Source organism: Pinus tabuliformis, chromosome 6 (assembly GCF_031772625.1).
Source record: "Pinus tabuliformis cultivar Carrire ecotype Pingquan chromosome 6, CPIR1, whole genome shotgun sequence".
NCBI classification, from domain to species: domain Eukaryota; kingdom Viridiplantae; phylum Streptophyta; class Pinopsida; order Pinales; family Pinaceae; genus Pinus; species Pinus tabuliformis.
This window is the reverse complement of record NC_142292.1, coordinates 232,909,411-232,933,126: the sequence shown is the minus strand read 5'-3', so window position 1 is coordinate 232,933,126 and position 23,716 is coordinate 232,909,411. Positions and strand designations below refer to the sequence as shown.

Here is a 23,716-nt window from a genome sequence, read left to right as displayed (position 1 = left end):
CATTTTTTTACATATATATAATGGGTAGATGTGTGACATATGGTATGAGAGCACTCAGGACTCCAAACTGAGACCTGTGGAGTAAAGAAATAACAAACTAGTGATATGCATGTAGGAAGCAAGGAGCAAACATCAGAAGAAGAACTGGGAATTTACCACACAGGTCCGTAATGGGAGCAGAACCAGCATCATTTGAGGAAGGCAATCCTGATGTTTGGGTGCAGCTGGGCGATGATCCACGAAATACCACAAAAGATATCATGGTGATTGTACAAGAATTGAAGGATGAGATGGCCTAGCTATGGGTAGACAACAAAAAACTGATGTAGGAACAAGAGAAAATTATGAAGAGTCTATCTAATAGACAAAATCATCAGCCACTAGTCCCTAGCCCTAAACACGAAAACATGACAGGGGAACAAGAGTTTCAAACGAAGAACATGGAAATAGAAGGTGGCAAAGAGAACCGTGAAGAAGAATCAGGTAATGTGTCAAATCCAAACCCTAGACCCTTATTTGAACAACTTCCAAACATAAGTCAAATCCTTCCTCTTTTTGCACTGTAACTTCCAGCACATGGACCTTTATCTTCCGAAACTTATGCTCCTTCTGGCACTTTGTTCTTCCTTCTATAGTAAGTAACTCTTCTAGGAGAGATACTTCTACTTAGTGATATCCTTCACCTAAGGATACTTACTCCTTCTCTAGATCATCTGAGTTTCCTTTTGATGCATGGTAGTAGGTTGAGCGTGACAACATTGCAGCCCTATTCTTCGCACGTGGGAGGGTCCTAGCTGTAGGTATATGGCTCCTTCCAACTTCGCTTGAGGTCCTTCTCTCTTCGCTTGGATGGGAGGCCTTGTAACCCTGTTTAGAAGCCCAAACAATGATAAACATGAGATTGTTATATTACTGTTGATGTGACTGCAAAGGTGACTCTATTTCTCATACGTGTGACTGTTTCTCCTTAAAGACTGTCCCTTTGAGTTCAACTTTTACTTCTTCTCCTTCGCTACACTAGAGGCTCGTCAAAACTGTCTTTTCTCCACCCTCACTTGGCTATCCTTCTTCATTGATTTCAGATCTTGACGATGTGTTGTATGAGGAGTGGAAAACCTCTATAAATAGAGGTTTGCCCCCCTTCTTTAGGCTAACTTGACTGTCTTTTAGGTCGACTTACAGTTTGCACTGTAATTCAATTTGTATCCATCATTTTGCTACTAGGAGACTTCGTTGATGCTAGAAGAGGATTTGACTTATCTTTGATGTGTTCCCATGACCTTGTACATTGACATACTTGATGTAACATGCCCTCAAAGGGTCTCATCATAATTATATTTTGAATTTGACATTCTAGAACCACTTTAAAATGTGCTTGACCTATTTTCAATGACCAAAAACTCATTGACAAATATTACAAAAATAAATTTTCTTTTCTTGAATAAATACAAATATGAAAATTATCTTTATGAAGACCTAGCGTGCTTACATTTCCTTCAACACTCCCTCTTAACTAGGGAGGTATTCATACAACATATACAAGGTGTTTGGTAATTTTCAATCTTGAAGAATTCACATAAGAGAAACCGGATTTGCAATCCATCTGTTATAGCATCATATTCATCAGCATTGTCATGGTGCAAGGCCTTGACTAACAAATCTGTCTCTTTATGAGACCATGAGCTACAATTCTCATGAGACCAATGATATATAGACACCTTCATCATTGTCTCTCAACATACTTACCCACCCGTGTCTTCACCGAGTATGAACTTCTAGGATAATTCTTATCTTAGGTTCCCAACCATCAAAGAATATCGATCTTCTTGCCTACTCTTGTCTTGGATTCCCTCCACATCCTCAAAGAGTATCAGATCCCATATGATTACCTAATCCTCCCATTCTTTCTTCCCAAGTGAAGATAATAATCTTATGTCTACATTTCCATTCATGGCCTTCATCTAGACTTACGATTGTTAGTCCTCGTCTAGTGCATGACCTATGAAATGGAAAACATAATTTCCACTACATTGTAATCAGTGTTGATCAAAAAATTCCATCTTAATCAGGGACCTGTCAGCTCTCCCTCTTAAGTAGAGCCTCTTTCCTTCCTCAGAAACTTCTTCTTCATGTGTCCTTCAACTGCTTCATCTCCTTCCTTTCTTGATGTCATGAAGTCTTTATTCAAACTTTTTCTAGGTAGGGCACCATTCACTGATCATTGTCCTTCTTGGTTTGTCATGTCATTGCTTCATGGAAAGTGACAATCTGGTTTTCTTGTCATCTTGGCTACTCCTTTGTCATCTTGTCCATCCTTCGAAATACTCTTCTCATGGATGCTTTATTGTACTTGCTTTATTACATGTTTTTGACCTAGTAGCCCATCATGACTTCATCCTGATATTGCTTCAACATTTCCTTTTCTTTGTTGGATGGCTTCTTCATCACGACATCTTTGTACAGTAGAATCAATTATCTGCACCTACATATCTCCAAGGCCTTCATAGGTTTCAAGGGTCCTTTCTTCATTTATCAAAGTTGTCCTACCTTTTTTCAGGAGATATCTTTCAACGCATTTTTTGGGATAGTAATTCTTGGTGATCATGGTGTTCGTCACATGCTTGATCACTTTCTTCATTTGCTTCTTCTCATATAGATAGGTCAATCATTCAATGCTTCTTCTGAGAGCATTCCTTTATTTCTTGCTTTCGAGACTTGTCAGAAATTCTTCTTGCTTCTTATTCAACAATCCTATGCTCCTTATGTAAGCATATTCCTTTCTTGACCTTCATTGCATTGTGGCACATGCCTTCGAGCATGTCCTTGGAGAAATACATTCTTTCATGCTTGATCACGTTATAGAACTATACCCATGACTCAATAATATACAAATGATAACATGACCTAAAACTTGATGCATACATACCTAATCTTGATTCTCCTTTGATCATCCTTGCTTCATCTGATTGACCTTGGTGTGGCCCTTCTTTCTTCATCTTAGCTTCCCTAAATATCATCCCTTTTCTTGAATCCTATGAATGGGATTCCCAATGAGACATCTGCCTTGGTTCATCAACCTTCTTTTGAAGATTCCATCATAGAATCTTAAAGGTCCTTAACTTGCAAATGTTTCCTTTCTTTTGATGAAGTAGGTCTTACAAGATTCTTATCATGATCATTTTTTCTTTAATAATGTATGAGGCCTCTACTAGGTATGCTTATTCTACACGAATATCTTGAGCTATATCTTCCATGCTCCTATATTCTAAAATATATTTCTTCTTATGCATTTTTGTTCTTCTCGTAAATGCTACATCTACATGAGTGTCTAGAACTCTATATATATCATGTTGCTAGATTCTAGAGGGTGTTTCTAGCAATCCAATTTTAATTTATTCCTACATGCTCCTATTCAACTCTAAACTTTGAAAGAAGTCTAGAAGTAAGGATTTTTACCTAGTCATAGTAGAGATCCGAAGGATCTTCCTTCTTTTGCTTCTTTCCTTCTTCTTTCATCTCTTGAGTTATGTGAGCTTCTTCCCTCTTCATTTTGTTATTGTTGACCTTCTTAAGCTTAGGAGAATTACTTTTGTACTGTCCATATTCTTGGCATCCAAAACATTGGATCTTAGACATATCTTTGTTGTTTGGTTTTCGTGGACCATTACAAAGGGAGAAGAAGAAAAGCATGATGCGGGCACTACAGATGCATCAATTCAAGACCAAGAGAAGCGTGAGAAAAAAAAAATGTATTATTAAGGATTTTTGTTAAAGATAATATAGTTCCTCACATTCATCACTGTAAAACTTCTAGTGAAACCTGGACTACACTTAAGGATCTGTATAAGACCAAAAATACAAATCGTGTCCTCTTCCTGGAAAGTAAGCTTATTTATATTAAAATGGAAGAAAATTAATTTCTTAGTGAATTTGTTTCAAGAATTAAAGACTTTAAAGATAAGATGGGAGACATAGGAGAATCAGTGTTTGGTATTCATCTTGTGACAATCTATTTAAATGAAATGTGAGAGGACTATCAAATGTTTATTACAAGTCTTGCAGCAAGTGAGAGAATGTAAAATTTTGAGGAATTGACAAGTATATTGATGCAGGAAGAAGAGAGGTGCAAAATTTGAAGCCACATAATACAAACTTAGAACTTATGGCAAAGAAGAAGTTCTTCAAAGGAATACAAAGTGGAGGAAGTAAATGTGGAAGTTCATCTTTCCATTTCCAAAACCAAATCAAGGTATGTCATTGATCCACGTGGATTTTGGTGGCCACCCGCCTATCCCACTTCGAACCCCATAATTGTCTCTTTCAGTTTTTTCAGTTTTCTTAATTGTAGCACAATTGACTATTTTTGGCAATTTTTCGGGTCCTGAACTTCTGGAGCCATTTTGATGCCCTAAACAAAGCTTTTTGGGAAAACCAGGAGAAACGTGGGTTACAGATCGATGGTTTTCACTTAAAATTTTTAGTCCTCAGATAGATATTTCTAACGAGGTATTGTGCGTGTCAAATAGAGATCGTATGCCAAAGTTATGACCCTGGGAAGTCGATGTACAAATTTACCCAAACAGGGCCCACAGTTTGGCGTTTCATCTCCTAGGGTTAGGTTTTTGGATGTTTAGGGTTTTCTATTATTTCTAAACAATAAATAGGCCTTTTAGCCTCATTGTAACACATTTCATAGGCATGTAGCCGCCACACCTCTTCTGAGAGATAAGCTTCCACCACCCTAGCTGGTTTATTTCCATTTCTATTTGTAAGCATATTTCAGTATTTTACATTAATGAAATGAAGTATTATTTCTACTGCATCTTTGTATTTCTGGTTAAATCTATAAATTGTTATGTTCCTATTTAAATATGGATTAGTGGTATCAAATCGGTCTGCTCTTTCTTGTTTTTCTTTGCATGTCCCCAACGAGGTCAGGATATAAGGAGTTAGGGCTTGAACTGGTCGAACCTTTACAAGACTAGCCTCACAAATCCCAACGACCTCCCATAGCAGAAGAAAAGAAATATGAGGGGGCAGGAGATCCTATCAAAATCTTGCTTGAAGAAGCCCTTGAGTGATAAATGAATATGATGATGGACAACTTTTCGCAGATCCTTCAGTGGCTACCCAGGGGTGACGCAGCTACTTCCAGCAGCTACACTAGAAAGGCCACACCCTTTAAGGTACAAGTTAACCTTGAAATCCCCATATTTGAGGGTCAAATAGACACAAATGCCATAGATAAATGGTTAAATTTGCTATAAGGGTATTTTTCTGTTCATGATTTTTCCAGCCAACAAAAGATCACTTTCTCTCTTCTCAAAGCCACCCCCCATGTCAAGGACTAGTGGGAAACCTACTGTGACCAGAAGGATGAAAATACGAACTCACTGTTTTCAACCCCTCCCACTTGGAATTCATTTCGGGACGCCATCAAGGAGCAGTATTATCCTGTCAAAAGTTATGAGGACAAATACATAAAGTGGACCACGCTGCGGCAGGGAAGGGACCAAGATGTGCCGGAGTTTACAAATATTTTTCATACGCTTCGCACAAAGTTTGGTATCAAGGATTCTGAGCTACATTTGGTACTCAAATACCGTGGCTACCTACACAAGTACATCCAAGACGAGATGGAGTTCCTGAACATCTCCTTGCAAAGCACAGCATATCGATACGTTGTCAAGATCGAGGAGAAGTTTAAACAGAAGAAGCGAGACTTTGGATCCGCGAATCCAAAGACTAGGGAAAATTTTAAGAACCACCCTAAATTTATATGTATAATAAATGGGCGAATCCCCATGATACATAGGAAAAATGCGAGGCAATTTTATCAATAATATAATATGTATGTATAATTTTTTTGGTGAATCTCTCATCAGATTATATTATCTTGTAAATTCATGGAAAATCTATCACTGAATTATAAAATCTTGTAAGATCTTGGCAAATCTTTCACTGAATAATAAAAAGTGAAGTCTTGGCGATTTTTTTTGTTAAATCATGAAACCATATATGATAATAGGAAAACATATTCATTAAATTGTAATATACTAACATACATATTTGGAAAAAAGAAACATAATTTTCTCTTCCTACAAACAATGTTGCAAGTTTCAGTGGCCATGTTTGTCAAGGTTCTCACTGTACACTCTTTCATATCCTTCTATTAGTTTTGATAATATTCCACAACAAAGTTCTTGTAGGTGTTGATCTTGACCACCAATTTTGTCAAGGTAGGAGAGATTATTCTTTTCTCTACCACTTTTGTCAAGCTATCAAATTTCTTTCTTATTCCATCGAGTCCAACTACGAGATAAAAAAAAAAAAAAAAACATATTTTGTACCACTTTTGTCAAGCTATCAAATTTCTTTCTTATTCCACAGACTCCAACTGCGAGATAAAAAAAAACACATTTTGTTTACCCCAACATGCCAACAAGTAGCAAGCCCCAGCTATATAATATAAGAAAGTAGTAGGTATCCCAAAGGGCTAAAGGGGATCTAATGGAAAGAAGTGACCATTGTCAGAAGCCTTCCAATCAATATATTAATATATACTTATAGATTTATTATTATTTTGATTTGAAATCTTCAATTAAATAATAAAATTTAATTACATCTCTCCCCATCTAAATTTCTTATTAGCATAATTCACTACCTTCATATGTCTTGCATTTTTTAACAACGTTGTAACATGTGGATTAATTTCCTTTTTGGTGCACAATATCTACCTTTTAGGACAATATGGTGCACTGGCCCAACCCCTACAAAGCATTATGAAAAAATAAGAATAACAAAGAAGATGAAAGGTTGTACAAACCAGCATATTTTTCAAGCACTGGCCCAAACCCTACAGATCATTACTACAAATTAAGAATAACAAAGAAGATGAAAGGTTGTAAAAACCAACATATTTTTCAAACAACTAATCCATCATTAGTAACTTAACTTTTTCATGAAGATATCATATTGAGAACGTTTCAAAAATGGTGGGAAATCTGGGCACCGACTATCTCTCTTTTGCGAGGGTGATGTGGAAAGAGTGATAAGATTTCACTGTTTTGAATATTTTTTTTTGTTAAATCAGAAAAACCAATATGAATGGAGATATTGGTATTTTTTACTAAATTTTGTGAAGTGACTAAATGTAGCTTTAACCATTCACCTTAAGATGTTTTTTATAATATAATTTCCTAAGTCTATTTAATATCTTCATTATTATAAAAACCAACGTATATCCATCTTAATTCCACTTCTACCACTCTTGGAGGGATGAAATCTATTTATTCCTCTCAGCACTTGTAGACCTGAAATTAAGATGGATCTAAGCTGATAGAATTTCCCCGTCAAATAGTCTATGCTCACATGAATACCATGATATTACCATGGGTCAATACCATGGGTTATCATAAACCTGGAGCTTAAAAACTACTATTAGTAATTTATAAAAATTAATAAAATTAATAATTGATTTTTATTTTATTTTTTTATTTTAACCAAATTAAAATGTTTAAGTGACATTAAATTACAAGATCCATTTTTACCCTTTATCTACCAAGCCCTAGGATCAAATATTTTTTCACTCTATGCTAGTTTGCATATCACGATATTTGATCCCTCCCAAGGCTTGGTATATCTAGAGTAAAGATGGATCTAATAGCCTATATTCCACGTGAATACCATGGGTCAATACCATGTGCCATCTTCTTTTTTATTAATACTAATATTAGGGTTAATAATGGGTTAATAACTTTTTTTTTCATGGTATTAATAATAATTTAGCCCATGGTATTTGGCCCACAGTATTTGGCCCATAGGCTTCACCTAAATATAACACATTTTTTGAATGTTCTTAGATATAATGTGACTTCATACAGTGTCAGCCGAAAAGGATGGGCGATGAGGGAACCGAGCAATGCTACTCCTTCTAGGGTTCCTGCGTAAACCCTGTTTCCCTACTCCACTGTGCTCACTGCTATCCTGATTCTACTTCTCTGCTGACTCTTTCTCCATGAATCCGCCCTCTGGAGGGGTGGGCAAGGCCCCCCCTCCCCCCATCGGTCCCTCTTTTGACAATTCTCCAAGCTTAGACACTCAGACTAGTCCCGGCTCCACCCCACTAGCCGCTCATGACATTGATCTTGCCATCGACAACGCTGGTGACTTTGCTGCAGGTTCCGTGGCCACCAAAGACAAATGCATTGACCAGAATGCCTCGACGTCACGACCAAAGGCGTCCTCTACAACATGCATCCCCAAGTCTGCAGAAAAAATCAAAATAGATCTCCCTAGTGACCGAATCAATAGCCAAATCCAATATATGAGGGATCATGCACTCATAGGTAAGTTCCTCGGATTCTGGCCAACTAAAAAGGCCTTGCAAGGATGGATCACCTCCAAATGGAAGTCTAAAGGATAAGTTACCCTACAACTCAATCCCAAAGGATTCTTCACTGCTACTTTCAACTGTCTGGAGGACAAAACTCGTATCTTTGAGGGAGGCCTGTACTTCTTCAACTCTACAGGCCTGTACCTTCGTGACTGGATTGAGAGATTCAATCCAGACAAGGAAGATTTCAACTGAGCTCCAGTATGGATCCGTATGTACTCACTTCCCCTGGAATATTGGAACAAGGAGACCTTAAAGGACATAGGCAATAGCTTGGGGGTTTTTATCAAAGTCGCTGAGGAAAATAAATTCCGAAGATACACCTCCTATGCCAGGATCTGTGTACACATGCATTTGGCCAAAGCACTCACGGACTCGGTAAGTCTATTTCATGACAATTTTGAATGGGTTCAAACAATAGACTACGAGCATGTTCCTTTTCGTTGCAGGAAATGCCATGAACATGCCCATGTTTTCAGTGATTGCCTATTGAATCTTCAGCCTAAAACCCCTGTCACTAAGATGAGCAAATATGCTGAGGGATTCACTAAGGTCTCCAGTCGAAGAAAGCATGCCAAGAAATCTCCAATTGCCCCAGATAATCTCAAGAAACCTGAAACTCGGAACAGTTTCAAAATCCTGACTTCTCAAAATAACATGGAGGATCCCCTTTTCATCCCTCCATCAGATCCACCTCCTTCTTAACCCCCGCCCTTCTCCAAAATCTTCAGCTCTGCTCTCAACCTTCGATCTCACCAGTATCCCCGCCTCTACCTCCTCTGATAATAAAGATCTAGATATAGCCCTACAATCTTTCAACATGGAGATAGATGCAGCTCTGGCTATCAGTATCCATCAAAAGTCAAACGAGGAAGAATAGAACATGTCGATACACATGGATGAGGAACCAGAAAGTGTAGATCTGGGAGGTCTGGACATTCTCAGCCTGGAAGTAGCATGTCGACAGAAAGAATTCAGTGCTATACTCCCCCGGGAAATTGAAAGACTTGAAGTAGTTTTGGCCAGAGCACAACATAAAAAATGTCTTGGTATTCAGGCAGGCAATCCCTGGGATGGAAAAAAAATACTAAAAGACACGAAGAAACACGGGTGCAAAACGGATCTATAGAGAACCATTATTATTGGAGAAATGTTGGTGGAATCTGGTAGATTTCCCAAGCTGACCAAGTTTTTCAAATCTCTTCCCCACTGTTCCTCATGAAGCTCATCTCATGGAATGTGAGAGGGCTTAACAGCCCTGCAAAACATAGAATGTTAAAAAATATGATCCAGCAAGAAAAGCCTTCATTAGTCTTTCTACAAGAAACAAAATGCAATAGCACTGCACTTGAAAAGATTCTAAATAAAGCCTGGTCGGGATGCCGCTCAATCTCAGTGGATGCTTCAGGAGGGCTAGCAATCATGTGGAACCCTCAAGTTCTATCCCTTCAATATTTTCATGCCTCACATTTCTTTATTCAGACAACCTTTGACCTAATCAGAACCAATATCCATGGTCATCTCTCTAATGTGTATTTCCCACAAGATTTACGAAAAAAGTTGGATTTTTTGAACACACTCACAGCTCTCAACTCTGATAGGAGCTTTCCCATTTGGATTTGTGGCGGTGACTTCAACATCATCACAACTTTGGAGGAAAAATCAGGAGGAAGATCGAGGCTGGAAGGTGACAACATCGACTTCAAAGACTTCATCCACAGAAACCAGTTAATGGACCTTCATAATTCTAATGCTATGTATACATGGACCAATAAAAGAAGGGGACCATAGCATATAGCTTCTAGGTTGGATCAATTCCTTATGTCGGATAATTCCATTCACCTGGGTGGGGACTTTCATGCTTCCATCATGCCTCAAGTGGGCTCTGATCATTGGCCCATAATGCTACAGTTGTCGCGTCCGGGCTCCAAGTGCAATAGACCTTTTCACTTCGAATCCTTTTGGTTTTCTCATCCTAACTTCAAAGAAGTAGTCAACGATGCCTACAAATCCTTCACTCCCCCTGTAGGAGCCAAGATGTTCCAGTTTCATAAAAAGCTAAAATACCTTAAACAAGTTCTCAAATCATGGAATCGCACTCAATTTGGTAACATTTTTTTATCATCGGAAAGTGCTGGAGCAGCAAATGAATACACTACAATAGTGTATTATCTCTAAGGGAAGAAAGGAAGACTATGCACAACAGGAACATGTCCTCTTGACCTAGATTGAAGCACGAAGGAAACAAGAAGAGACCCTGTGGCGACAAAAATCCAGGATCAGATGGCTTAAGGATGGGGAGAAAAATACCAAATTCTTTCATAGGTCTATGATTCAAAGGAGAATGCACAATAACATCACCTTCATTAATAATCAGCAAGGGGAGCGTCTGGAGGTGCATGAAGAAGTGGAACAGGAATTCAAAGAGTACTTTCAGGACATTCTTCGGGAGCCCCCGGGCTGCAGAAATCAAGCTATTCAATCTATTACGCAGAACATTCCTAAAATCATCACTGTGGACCACAACATTATGCTTCTCCAGCCTATCTCTATGCAGGAAGTGGAGGACACAATGGCCCAACTCAAGGATGGCAAAGTGCCTGGCCCTGATGGCTTCATAGCCAACTTCTTTCATGCTTTTTGGGAGCATATCAAAACAGAGGTCTAGGAGCTCATGGAAGAATTGCGATCGATGCATTGGATCCTTGATTCCCTAAACACGACCTTTATAGCTCTCGTTCCTAAAGTGGAAGAATCCAATACACCTGATAAATATAGGCCTATTGCACTCTGCAATGTAATCTACAAACTCATATCTAAAGTATTGGCAAACAGGCTCAAACCTCTTCTCCCTCTCCTCATTTCCCCAGAGCAGACAGACTATCTCGAAGGGTGCCAGATTCTGGACGGTATCATTCTCTCACATGAAGTGATCCACTCCCTCAAGATTCTAAAAAATCCAAGTATGATTCTCAAATTAGATCTTTCTAAAGCTTTCGATAAGTTCAACTTGACCTATATTAACCATATATTACTTACATTCGGCTTCAATGCTACTTGGACTCGATGGATTATGAATCTCATTTCCTCCCCATCTTTCTCCATTCTTCTTAATGGTTCTCCTTCCCCGCCCTTTCGTCCTTCCCGGGGTATCCATCAAGGCGATCCTCTCTCCCCGTTCCTTTTTGTTCTCATGGCCGAAGGACTTAGTCACCTTCTTCATTTTGCTATCAATTCACACTCTTTAAAGGGAATTTCTCTACATGGTCAACCCCCCATCTCTCACCAATAGTTTGTCGATGATAATATTCTTTTCCGCCATCCGTCAGTTCAGGAGGCCTCTGCCTTCAAGTCCCTGCTCAATCTCTTCTCAGAAGCTTCTAGCACCACTATCAATGCCTCCAAATCCCAGCTCTTCTCCTTCCATACTCCCATTCTCACTCAGAGAAACATACCCAGGATTTTGGGCTTTCCGATAGCCTTGCTTCCTTCAAAATATCTTGGAGCTCCCCTGTTTGATTCAGCCATCAAACATGCTTCTTGGAGAACCCTCCTTAACAATTTAGAAACTAGGCTCTCCTCCTAGAGCTACCGCTTGCTTAACATTGCAAGCAGGCTTATCCTAATCAAATCCATTCTCCAAGCCTTGCCTCTGTACTTATTTTCTATCTTGGCTGCCCCTAAATGGGTTCTTAAAAATATCTTCAATCTACAAAGAAACTTTCTTTGGGGTTCCTCGGGCCACAACAGAAAATGGGCTCTCATCAAATGGTCTGAGGTTTGTCTTCTGAAGTCAACTAGTGGGCTTAGTCTGAGGGATCCCCTCCACAACAAAAATACCATGGGCACTCGCATCTGGTGGAACTGGATCTCAAAACTGCACACTCCCTGTGCACATCTCTGGTAGGCCAAATATGCTCTAGGCAGTCCAATGGAGGATCTCATCCACATCAGCACGACTACCTCTGGCTTGCTAATTTGGAATGCAGCCAAGCAACACAGTGCCTTTATTCAAGCGCACAGCTTCTGGGAAATCCACTCGGGTACCACTCCAAGATTTTGGGACGAATCTTGGCAACATTTTCCCAAACTCGCCTCTCTCTTTCAAAAACCTATGTGGCAAGCAACTATGCAGCAAAATGATCAAATCCATGTCCATCAATTTTGGCAGCACCAATCCCCTCAAGGTTTTCAACTTTGGAGAATAGCTAACACCTGTCAAGCTAACTAGCAGGAGGAAACTTATGAAGAGATCGATCAAGAGCTCAAACTTAGGAAAATTAAATTCTCTGATTAGAAGGAAAAAGTGCGATGGAGATATACACCCAAAGGTATGTTCACTACCAAGGAAGCATACCAACTCCTTTATCAACCCACACAGATCATAAACGATCAGCTATGGGATCAGGTCTAGCAACCAAGTATCTGGCCTAAGGTCTCCACTTTCCTTTGGATACTAAGCAAACAATGGATCCTCACTTGGGATAATCTACAAAAGCGAGAATTTATTGGGCCTTCCAGATGTCCCAACTGCAATCTTCACACAAAGACCATCTTGCATCTCTTGGACACCTCCCCATTAGCAGCTCAACTTTGGGAGAGAACAACACAGTGTAATAGAAGAACGAGCAGACGTGTGGGAGATATTTTAAACACCATCAGGAACTGGCCTCAGCATCCTTTCCAAAGTCTTCTTCTCAATTCCCTCTGGAACCTCTTACCGAGCTTTGTCTACTGGATCATCTGGAAGGAAAGAAATAACAGGATCTTTAAAAATCATAGTATGCCCCTTGACACTCTTTAGCTACTTCTCAAACAAAACCTTCAAGAAACTCTAGCTCTTAGACACTGGCAAGACTCAGATTTGCTAGTTTCAACCTAGGAATGCCTTATTCTGGTCAATTGGGAACTGGATCTCACTTTTATAGCTCATATCAAGCCCAGATCCTCCATCCACTCTGAGTCTCCCTAATGCTGGTCTCCCCCTGCCATCCACCCTTACAAACTAAACTTTGACGGAGCTAGTAAGGGAAATCCTGGGCCGGCTAGATATGGTGGTATCTTCAGAGATGTTGTAGGCTCTGTTCTAAACATATATCATGGTTCACTTGGAAGAGACACCAACAATGCTGCCGAACTCGAAGGCTTGTGGAAGGGCATTTGTATAGCAGAAATAAAACAAAAAAAAAAAAAAATCCCTCCAGAAGTGGAAGGGGATTCTCAAATATTAATAGAGGGTGCTATTCAGATTCACTCATGCGCTTTAGCAGCAAAGATTGCTTCGAGCTGGCAGCTCCTAAGAAGATTGGAACAAATTGAAGAATGGCTTAGGGCTCCACGCAGCATCACCTTCAAGCACATTCGGCGAACAGCTAACAAGGTAGCAGATAGACTGGCTAATCAAGGAGCCGATCAGCAACTCCCATTCTTCTTTGGTCCACTGAACAGTTCCAATGATATACAAATCAAATGAGACTGCACTCTCCTAGTGCAACAAGATCTATCTCTCCTGGATCCGGGTGTTTAATGGTCTGATTGGTACGTGGGCAGCTAAATGGGTTGGCGCGTGGCTTATTACCACCGCCACTTGGCCTTGTGCAATTACAATCTTTAATTCCTCTTCTCTCAACCTTAATGATGCATTAATACAGATTGTCCCTCGTTACCAGCCTATTCATTCTTCTATCATGGTGCCCCTATCTGGACTTATTTGCGCTCCTCCTCTACACTCACGTCACTCCCTTGCTGTCGCAAAGCCACGCTCCTAGACCAACCCAAGGAAACATTGGACTCTGGATCGTTGGGTGGATTTATTGCTGGGCCTTCAGGTTCCTCACAGCCCTTTCTACAATTTCAATAGCAACCCGTCCTTTGTCCTTCCCACTTCCCCTCTGTGTGCTAAAGCTAGGCTACTTTTACTCCCCTTTTGCCTCCATAGTATTGCAGCCCATTCTGACCCTCCTGCTCTTCCCACTATGCCAAGATTGTGCTAGAGAATGAGTTGTAGGAGGGGAAGTTCCCGGGGGCAAGTTATCCACCAAGCCTCCTCCTCCACGATGGATTCCTTGTCATTCTCCTCGGATTTCTGCTCTAACCACTATCCTGTTACCAGGAGTGGTCGTGGACGGGGTCGTGGGCAGCTTAATTCGACAGCGTCTCTCAATTCTCCATCTAATATAGCTCATCTTCAGTTCCCATGTATTCTCAGTAATCTCTCCTTCTTAGCCTCTGTCACCATTGAGCTTCGAGAGGTTACTTCTAGTCAGGTTTCCATTACCCCTGGGGTGACTCTCGAGACGAGGGCAAAAGATAGGCATGGCACTACTCAGATTGATAACAAGCAGAGTAAGGCTCTGGGTCCGAGTAAGTGCATTGTAACCCAGGTCATGGATGATCAAGCTAGTCCAAGCATCCCTACTGGTGGCGGTTCTTCAAGCAAAGAAGGCCATCCCTCTGAGGACGAATACCTCTACAATTATGGGTGCTGCATCATTGAAGAGCATCCCTCCACCTCTCATGAAGCTTAATCAGGTATACGTTCAATGGTTTTTGTTTCTTTGTGGCTTGAAGGTGCTCAATTCCCTCCTATTTTATTGCCATGATATGCTAAATAGTTCTCATGCTCAGTCCTTTGTTCCAAAGTCAAATTTCTGGTTTCCCCTGCGTGGGCGACATTTTTCTAGCTGTGTATTTTGGTCTCGATTTCGGTCACAACTGTTTTTGAGGTTTGACTTCAGTTTTGATTTGGGCAGCACTTCTCTATTTTCTTGCCTGGGCCCCAGCATCTTGTCTTGGTTGCTGAAATACCTCTGGTCAATCTTCAGTTTTAGTAATGATAATGGGTTTTTTCTGTTTCTATGTACTAGTCATGCTCATGTTCCAGAAGCCCTTCGGGTCGGTCTTCAGCAGGTCTTTTTGGATATTACTCAGCTTTGCAATGTGAGCATGCCGCATCTCTAGGCTAGACTTCTCGAGGCCGTGCCCTCTTTGTAAATTTATTTTGTATCAATATAGGAGTAGACAAATTCAGAAAAAATAAATAAATAAATTAAAAAAAATAAATATATATATATATATATATATATATATATATATATATATATATATATATATATATATATATATATCTATATATATATATATATATATATATATATCTATATATATATATATATATATATATATATATATATATAATGTGACTTCTGGAGTAAATATAAAAAATGTTTTATTTATTTACCATACCTCTTTTATAAATATGGTATTTGGCCCATAAGATTCACTTAAATAAAACCACCTTTTTGAGCCTTCTTGAGCCTTCTTAAATAGAAAGAGGGTTATGGACTAAATATAAAAAGAGGTTTTATTTATTTACCATACCTCTAGTTTATTTATATTTATATTTATTTACCATACCTTTGGAGTAAGTATAAAAAGAGGTTTTATTTATTTACCATACTCCACTTTATTTATATTTTTATTTATTTACACATAAATATAAGGTGACTTATGGAGTAAATATAAAAAAAATGTTTTCCATTATTCTTTATATGATTATGACTAAACAGATGCAAACTTGGAATATGGCAAGAACATTATTCAATCTTTAAATAAACATGAAAATAAGAGACTTGAATTTTTAAATAAAATGAATTATTATTTTGTGACCATTTGTTCCAAAAAATAAGGTCATTTTCTCGAAATTAACCCCAATACCATGAAATACGGGAAAATAAAAGAAAAAAACCTTTTTCACAGCGAATGTGGAGGGTGAAATAACTATCATAAATACCTATTCTTGAAAATTAGGGCGAATGGAAGGTTGTAACTCCTAATTTCAAGGGCTAAATTTACTTTTTTTACTCTCTCCCTTAAAGTAATGTGGGCTAACCTCCATACCTAATTTTTTTATAAAATAAATTTGAGGCGATTTATAACAATGTACTGTGATACAAAATATTCACCTAGTAAAAATATAAAACCCCTTAATTTCGCCGAAGGGTGAAAATTCGCCCCTAAAATTTTCCATGCCGAAGACCAAAAGACAAAGCCAAGGCAGGGTGACCCAAGACAACCCGTCAAATACACAAGAAAAGAACAACACCATGAAGTCAAAGAAGAACACAGGAAAGCGATGTGAGTTCCATAAGAGACCCACTCATAACACAAGTGAGTGTTGAACCAAGCAGTCGCTAGTGGCCGAGTTGAAGGCTTTTTAATCAGATGCATGTTTTGACCTTGAGTCAGAAGCCGACAAGGGGAATGACAATGAGAAGCAAATAATTGATGCAGAACCCAGCACCACTATTGCCACCGCCAAGGTCCAGAAGAATGAGCCCAAAGATCTAGAGGAGGGGGAGCATCTTTCCCATTCACAATTGTGGGTGAAGGGTTTGCCACTGCAATTCATTGTCGACAGTGGTAGCCAAAAGAACCTCATTTCAGTAGAGGTCGTGAAGTGGTTGGGGCTACCGACTACAGCACACTCGCAGCCATATAGTATCAGGTAGAATCACTAAGGATGAGATCTCCGAGTTCGTCAGCAGTGTCGCCTTCCCTATAGCATCAAAACCTTCACAGATGAGGTATTCTATGATGTTGCACCTCTCGATGTTTGTGATGTATTATTAGGCCAACCATACTTGTGCAGGCGACATGCTGTGTATGAGTCAAGGCCTCGCTCTGTTATTATTTGTTTGTGTGATTCATTATATAGGATACCAAAGGTAGCCCCACCTACCGCCACCTCTTTGATCTCTACTAAAAAATGCAGCAAAAACATCTCCCAGACTAGGAAATTCATTTTCTATTTGGTTCACTCCCAAAGTAAGCGGACGATCATCACCACATCCATGACCCTTGCGCAGCGTTCCTCCACGCAGCAGTAGTAGCAGATGGATACGGTCATGAAATTAGACAAGAACATCTTCTCCTCACCCACAGGGGCACTTTTGCATTGTCAGGTCAAGCATTCATTCAATCTGACTCCTAGGGCACCTCTACCAAATGGACAGATCTATTGCCAATCCATTCTGGAAAATTCCAAGCACAAGCAGCGATATGATCAGCATTAGGTACCACACAAGTTTCAAGTGGGCAACAAATTCTGGTTGCATCTGCAGAAAGAATGCCTTACAACAGCCCATTAGAAGCTTAGACCACTCCGATATGGTCCTTACACCATTACCAAGGATGTGGGAAGCAATGCTTTGGAACACAACATTCCCCCATTCCTTCACTTTCACCGAGTGTTCAATGTGGACCACCCTTGACCATGCTTCCCACCATTACTGGACACATCAAAGGTTACAGAATAGCTCACCAGGGACCAAGTTTAGCAGAAGTTTCATCATCTCATGGAGGAACTCAACACAATGGGGACCATTGCTTCCTAAGTGGGGAGGAATGATCCAGGTGGATGTTGGTGGCCACCCGCAATCCCACTTGGACCCCCACAACTATTTGTTTTAGTTTTTTTTTAGTTTCCTTAATTATAGCACAATTTACTATTTTTGGCAGTTCTTCAGGTCATGAACTTTCGGAGCCATTTTGAGGCCCTAAACAAGGTCTTTTGGGAAAACCGGGAGCAACATGGGTCATACACTAATGCTTCTCACTCAAAAATTGTAGTCCTCGGATAGATATTTCTAATGAGGTATTGTGCACGTCAAACGAAGATCATATGCCAAAGTTATGATCCCGGGAAGTTGATGTACCAATTTACCCAAACAAGGCCCACAGTTTGGCATTTCATCTCCTAGGGTTCTTTTTTTGGATGTTTAGGGTTTTCCATTATTTCTCAACAATAAATAGGCCTTCGATCCTCATTGTAACACAGTTCATAGGCATGTAGCCACCACATCTCTTCTCAAAGATAAGCTACCATCGCCCTAGCTGGTTTATTTCCATTTCTATTTGTAAGCATATTTCAGTATTTTACATTAATGAAATGAAGTATTATTTATGTTGCATGTAGGTATTTCTGGTTATATCTATAATTTTTTACGTTCTTGTTTAAATCTGGATCAGTCATCTATCAGAAATGATTGTGGAATAAAATATTTTTATTGTGATAGAAGTGGGAATCTTTCCAAAGACTGTTATAAGAACAAAATTGATTAATCTAGGCATAAGCATAGAAGACAATCAAGGTATTTTGCAGGAGAAGCCCTGAATTCTGATCTTAAAAATATTAACTTGTTTGTGTCTAATGTTTCATTGTCTGCTGAAGCGGATGATGCTAATACATGGTTTGTGGACTTGAAGGAGACATGCAATGGCACCAACATCTATCTTGGAGATGATTTCCCATATCATATTAAGGGATATGGAGATATTGTTGTAACATTGGTAAATGTTACTGTTAGGCACATTCGTAATGTTATGTATGTGCCCGAGATCAAGAATTATTTTATCTTTGTGTCCACAATTACAGATCAAAATATGAAGGTTGAATTCTTCAAAGAAGATTGCATAGTGAATGACTTGTTGGGTCAATTCGAACATTTTTCTTCAGAAGTCAGAGTTGGAGGCTTGTACAAGCTTGATGTTACCAATAAAATTCATCAAGCATTGAATTCTACAATAATGCTTAGAAAAATTTGTTGGCACCAGAGTTATGGTCATATCAATTATCATGATTTGTTGTTGTTGCAGAAACAAAATATGGTTGGAGGACTCCCTATGTTAAGGAATGAGTATGATGCATGTGAAGGTTGACCATTAGGAAAAAATCATGGAGATGAATTCCCCTCTAATTCTGATAGGATAAGAAGACATGTATTAAAACTTATGCATTATGATGTTTATGGACTTATGTAGACAAGATCGTTAGGAGGTGGTTATTACTTTCTGTTGTTTATTGATGATTTCACAAGGTACACTTGAGTGTACTTTCTTAGGAAAAAGAGTGATGTCTTTGAGTATTTCAAAGAATTAAAAAACATGGCAGAGAAGAAAATAAGGAAGTTCGTAAAAATCCTTCGTTTAGTTTAAGGGGGAGAATACATATTGGGGAACTTCATAAAGTAATGCAAGGATCATGGAATAGTGCCACCATTTACAGTACCCTATACTCCATAGCAGAACGGTGTTGTAGAAAGGAAAAATAGAACAATGGTGGAGTGTGCTCAGAGTATGATTAAATTTAAGAATCTCTCAAATGCTTTTTGGGTTGGGGCCATTACTATTGTTTTTTTATTTAAGGAACAAGATTCCAACAAGGTATCTTAATCTCAAGACTCCATTCCAAGCCTTGTATGGTTTTAAACCAGTTCTAGATCATTTGAGGTTATTTGGGTGTAAGGCCTTTGCACATATTCCAAAGGAAAACATAAAGAAACTTAATGCTAAAGGTATGAAATGCATTTTTGTAGGATATTGTTCAGAATTTAACTCATATAAAATGTTTGATCCATCTACTCACAAAGTATTTGCGAGTAGATATGTATTTTTCCATGAACATGCAGATGAAGGAAGCAAGGACAAAATTTATGAAAGGTGACACATACTTCCTGAAGTTGAAGACAATAAAAAAGAAGCAGAGGATAGTCAACAACAAAGTATTGAGGAAGAATCCAGTGATACAAACATCACCTAAATTCAGAATTCACCTAGAGGGGGAGAAGTACATTCATAGAACATTGGTGAAGACAATGAACTAAGAAGGAGATCTACTTGATATATTTTCCTACTTGAAAGTTATAGGACTATGCCCTGATGAGTAGTGTTTTGAAAGTCATAGAACCCATGAGTTTTAATGAAGCCAATAAATATGATGAGTGGGGAAAATCCATGAAGGAAGAATATGATTCTATAATTAAAAATAAAACATGGGAATTGACTGAATTTATTAAAGATAAAGAGCCCATATGATGTAAGTTGTTGTAAAAACCCAAATTTAAAACAAATGGTACTATAGTCAAATATAAAGTTGGATTGGTGGAAAAAGCATACTCACAAAAGGAGGGTATTGATTATGCAGAAACATTTACACATATTTCTAAATTAAATACTATTAGATTGTTAATTGCATTAGCTGCAAAGCACCATTGGAACTTGCACGAATTAGATTTAAAATCAGATTTTCTAAATGGTTCTTTAAAGGACAAGGTGCATTTGACACAACCAGAAGGGTTTGCGAGAAAGGGGCAAGAACATTTATTTTGAAGATTAGAAAAAAAAAAATTATGGGATGACGCAGGCACCTAGGTCATGGTATGAGAAGATAGATTGCTTCTTTCTCTAGCGGGGTTTTATTAGAAGTCAAAGTGATCTGAATTTGTATACCAAATTTGATGCAAAGGGGCATGTAGTACTAATTTCTTTTTATGTTTATAATTTAATTATCACAGGATATTCAGTGAAATTAATTAATGTAATTAAGGTGAAAATGTTACAAGTACTTTAGATGAAAGATCTTGGTGAGTTGCGTCACTGTCTAGGTCTTGAAGTTTGGAGAGTTGCTCACCATATCTTTGTTTCTCAAGGTAAGTATGTTAGAGATTGCTTTAAATATTTAAGATTGATGAGTGCAGAGTTTCACTTGCTCCAATGCAACAGAATGTGAAACTTCATTTTGATGATGGATCAAAGGTGGTTGATGGTACATTATATAGACAGCTGGTTGGAAGCTTGAATTATCTTATTACAACTAGACCTAGAATATCATACTATGTTAGTGTGTTAAGTCCGTTTTTGGTCAAACCTCTAGAAAGTCATTGGAGAGTAGTGAAAGATGTACCTAGGTACCTAAAAGGAACAACTAATTTTTGTCTAAGGTATATTGATTTGTTTGATGTTGAGCTGACAGGTTACTCATATTCAGATTGGGTTGGTAATCCAGATGATAGAAGATATACTATAGGTTATGCTTTTAGCAATGGCACCAAGATTGTTTCATGGAGAAACAAGAAGAAACCTACTATATATTTTTCATCTATTGTGACAGCATATAAAGATATGTGTTCAACAACTTGTCAAGTTGTTTGTTTGAGGAGAGTTCTTCAAAATGTTGGAGAAGAACAAAAGAAGGCCACAATTATCAAATATGACATCTAGAGTTTGATCAAGTATCATGCAAGAACAAGCATGCTGATGCTCAATTTCATTTTGTTAGAGAGAAGATACATTCTAAGGAAATTTTTCTTTAATAGTGTAATACTTGTGAAAATTTTACTGATATTCTCATAAATCCCCTCGGCAAGATGAAATTTGAATTATTTAGGGAGATATAAGGTTTGGAAATTAGTCCTTTCTCCATTAAGGGGGAGACTTAGAAGTAATGGAGAAATTTTTTGTGTTCTCCTAGTTATGTTTATATTTAGGATTTAATTCCTATTATTCAGGAATTTGTTTGATCTCCATAACTAAATGTACTCCTATAAATTATGTATTGTTTGTTTCATCATTAATGAGAAGCAACATTGTTTGGAAGCCTTAGGGGATCCTTGCCTTAGGGGATCATCACCTGATTTTTGCGGAGTTTCATTCAATTCGTTTTGTCTTCCATAATTTAAATGAAAACAATTGGAAGCGACTCATCTCCTACACACCCAAAATTAGTATTTTACACAACAAATGTTACTGCTTTCACTTTCTGCACAAGGATGACATAGAAAAGATCCTCTAGTGTTCGTGGGTTTGTGGTAAAAGTATCCTTAACTTACACAAGTTGTATATGGGATTTAATCCTTTGTCTGAAGTTCCCAGTCATTTCCTGTTCTGGGTCAAACTTCATGGTTTTCCCCTGGAGTTGTGGAGTCGACAAGCCATTTAGGTTATTGTAGATTCAGTTTCTAAAAGAATTTTGTTGGATGATGAAATGCTCACTGGAATAAAAAAAGGATTTCATGGATACTCTAGTTGGGTTAAATTTATCGGGAAGCCTTATGGAAGAACTAGACTTACATTGGCGATCACTTTTCTTTTGCAAAAGGGTGAATCACTCGCGAATCCCTTTTTGATGTCTCAAATGCAAGTGGAATGGTCATGTTTTACACAAGTTCCCTAGACATTTTTTCATCGCAAAGGATATCAGTTTCATGTGGACAAGGAGCATTCACAGTTGAATGTCAATTCGTGTTTTTCGAAGATATTTTGGACACCAGGTTTGATGGAGAAAACTTTTATAGCTCAGGTACAAAATCCACCTACTCTTCTTCCTATCCATCTTCTATTTCAGGTGGAAGTTATCCTTCTCTTTTTAATGAACATTATAAAACCTCATATGATGAATTTTAGAGAAATGCATCCACCTATTCTTACATTAATCCATCTATTCAAGATAGCACATTAGGGGTTTTTCCATTTTCCAATATTTTCTGAATTTGTCTATTGCTTAGCCCCCATATGACCTTCCCCAGGACTGATGAGGTTAGGGTTGATATGGATCCTACTGGAACTCCCTCCCTATTCCTATATCCTCCAATTATTCAATTCTATTCTTTCCATGATACCCTTTCACCCACTAATTCCATTGCAAACAATCTAGATTTTTTGTGCAAAAAAATTTCTAGATTTTATTTCTCTTGAAACTCAGTCTAATTGTGACTCCCCAACCAAAACCATTAGCCCAATATCAGCCAAGAACATCAAAATTCTAAATAAGGACAGGGGCTAACATTATTTGTCCATCTTAGGAGTTCAGTCTCTCGCGACTAAATCTTTTTATTTTGTGAATGATTTGGAATGACATGACGCATTGATTGAAGACTCGTCTGACCAACAGGCCCTTAGAGAAAATGAGGTTTTTTGCCTCATATCCTTAGAGATACATTAGTACTATCTCACTTAATATGATAAGGAACTGTAACGCACATAAAAAATCCTCCCCCAAGCATTTGATTCGAAATTTTTTTCCCTTGATTATTCTCATACAAGAATCTATGTCCCCCAGTGACAAATTTATTCTATTTTCCTAAATATATGCCCTGATTGGAATGAAGTTTTGAATGATTCCTTCGGTCTCTCCACGGTTATGTTTTCCATATGGAATCATGTATTCGTTAATTTCTCTCCATTTCTTTTTTTGCATGCATTCTTTTAACTCACCTTTCTCAAGGGTCAAACCACGAGTTCCACATTATTAACATTTATGATCCATATTGTGGTCAACATAATTTCCAGCTAAAATTAGATGCATGTGGAATATTGAAGATTGTTTCTAATATTTTGGGATGTGATTTTAGTCTCACAGTGTATCGCGCTGACTGTGGGGGAGATAGACGTAAGCTCGATCCATTTGGTTCATTTATTCAAGAACTCTTTGAGTCAAATAACTTGGTGGATATGGTCTTCTATCCTCTCTCCAAAAATTTGAAT

General features: G+C 38.3%; 1 protein-coding gene across 1 annotated transcript in view; it reads right to left on the bottom strand.

Moving 5' to 3' along the window:
• Positions 1 to 23,716, bottom strand: part of LOC149258267 (MADS-box transcription factor 23-like) — a 208,239-nt gene that overhangs the window by 2,954 nt on the left and 181,569 nt on the right. The window lies entirely within an intron of this gene.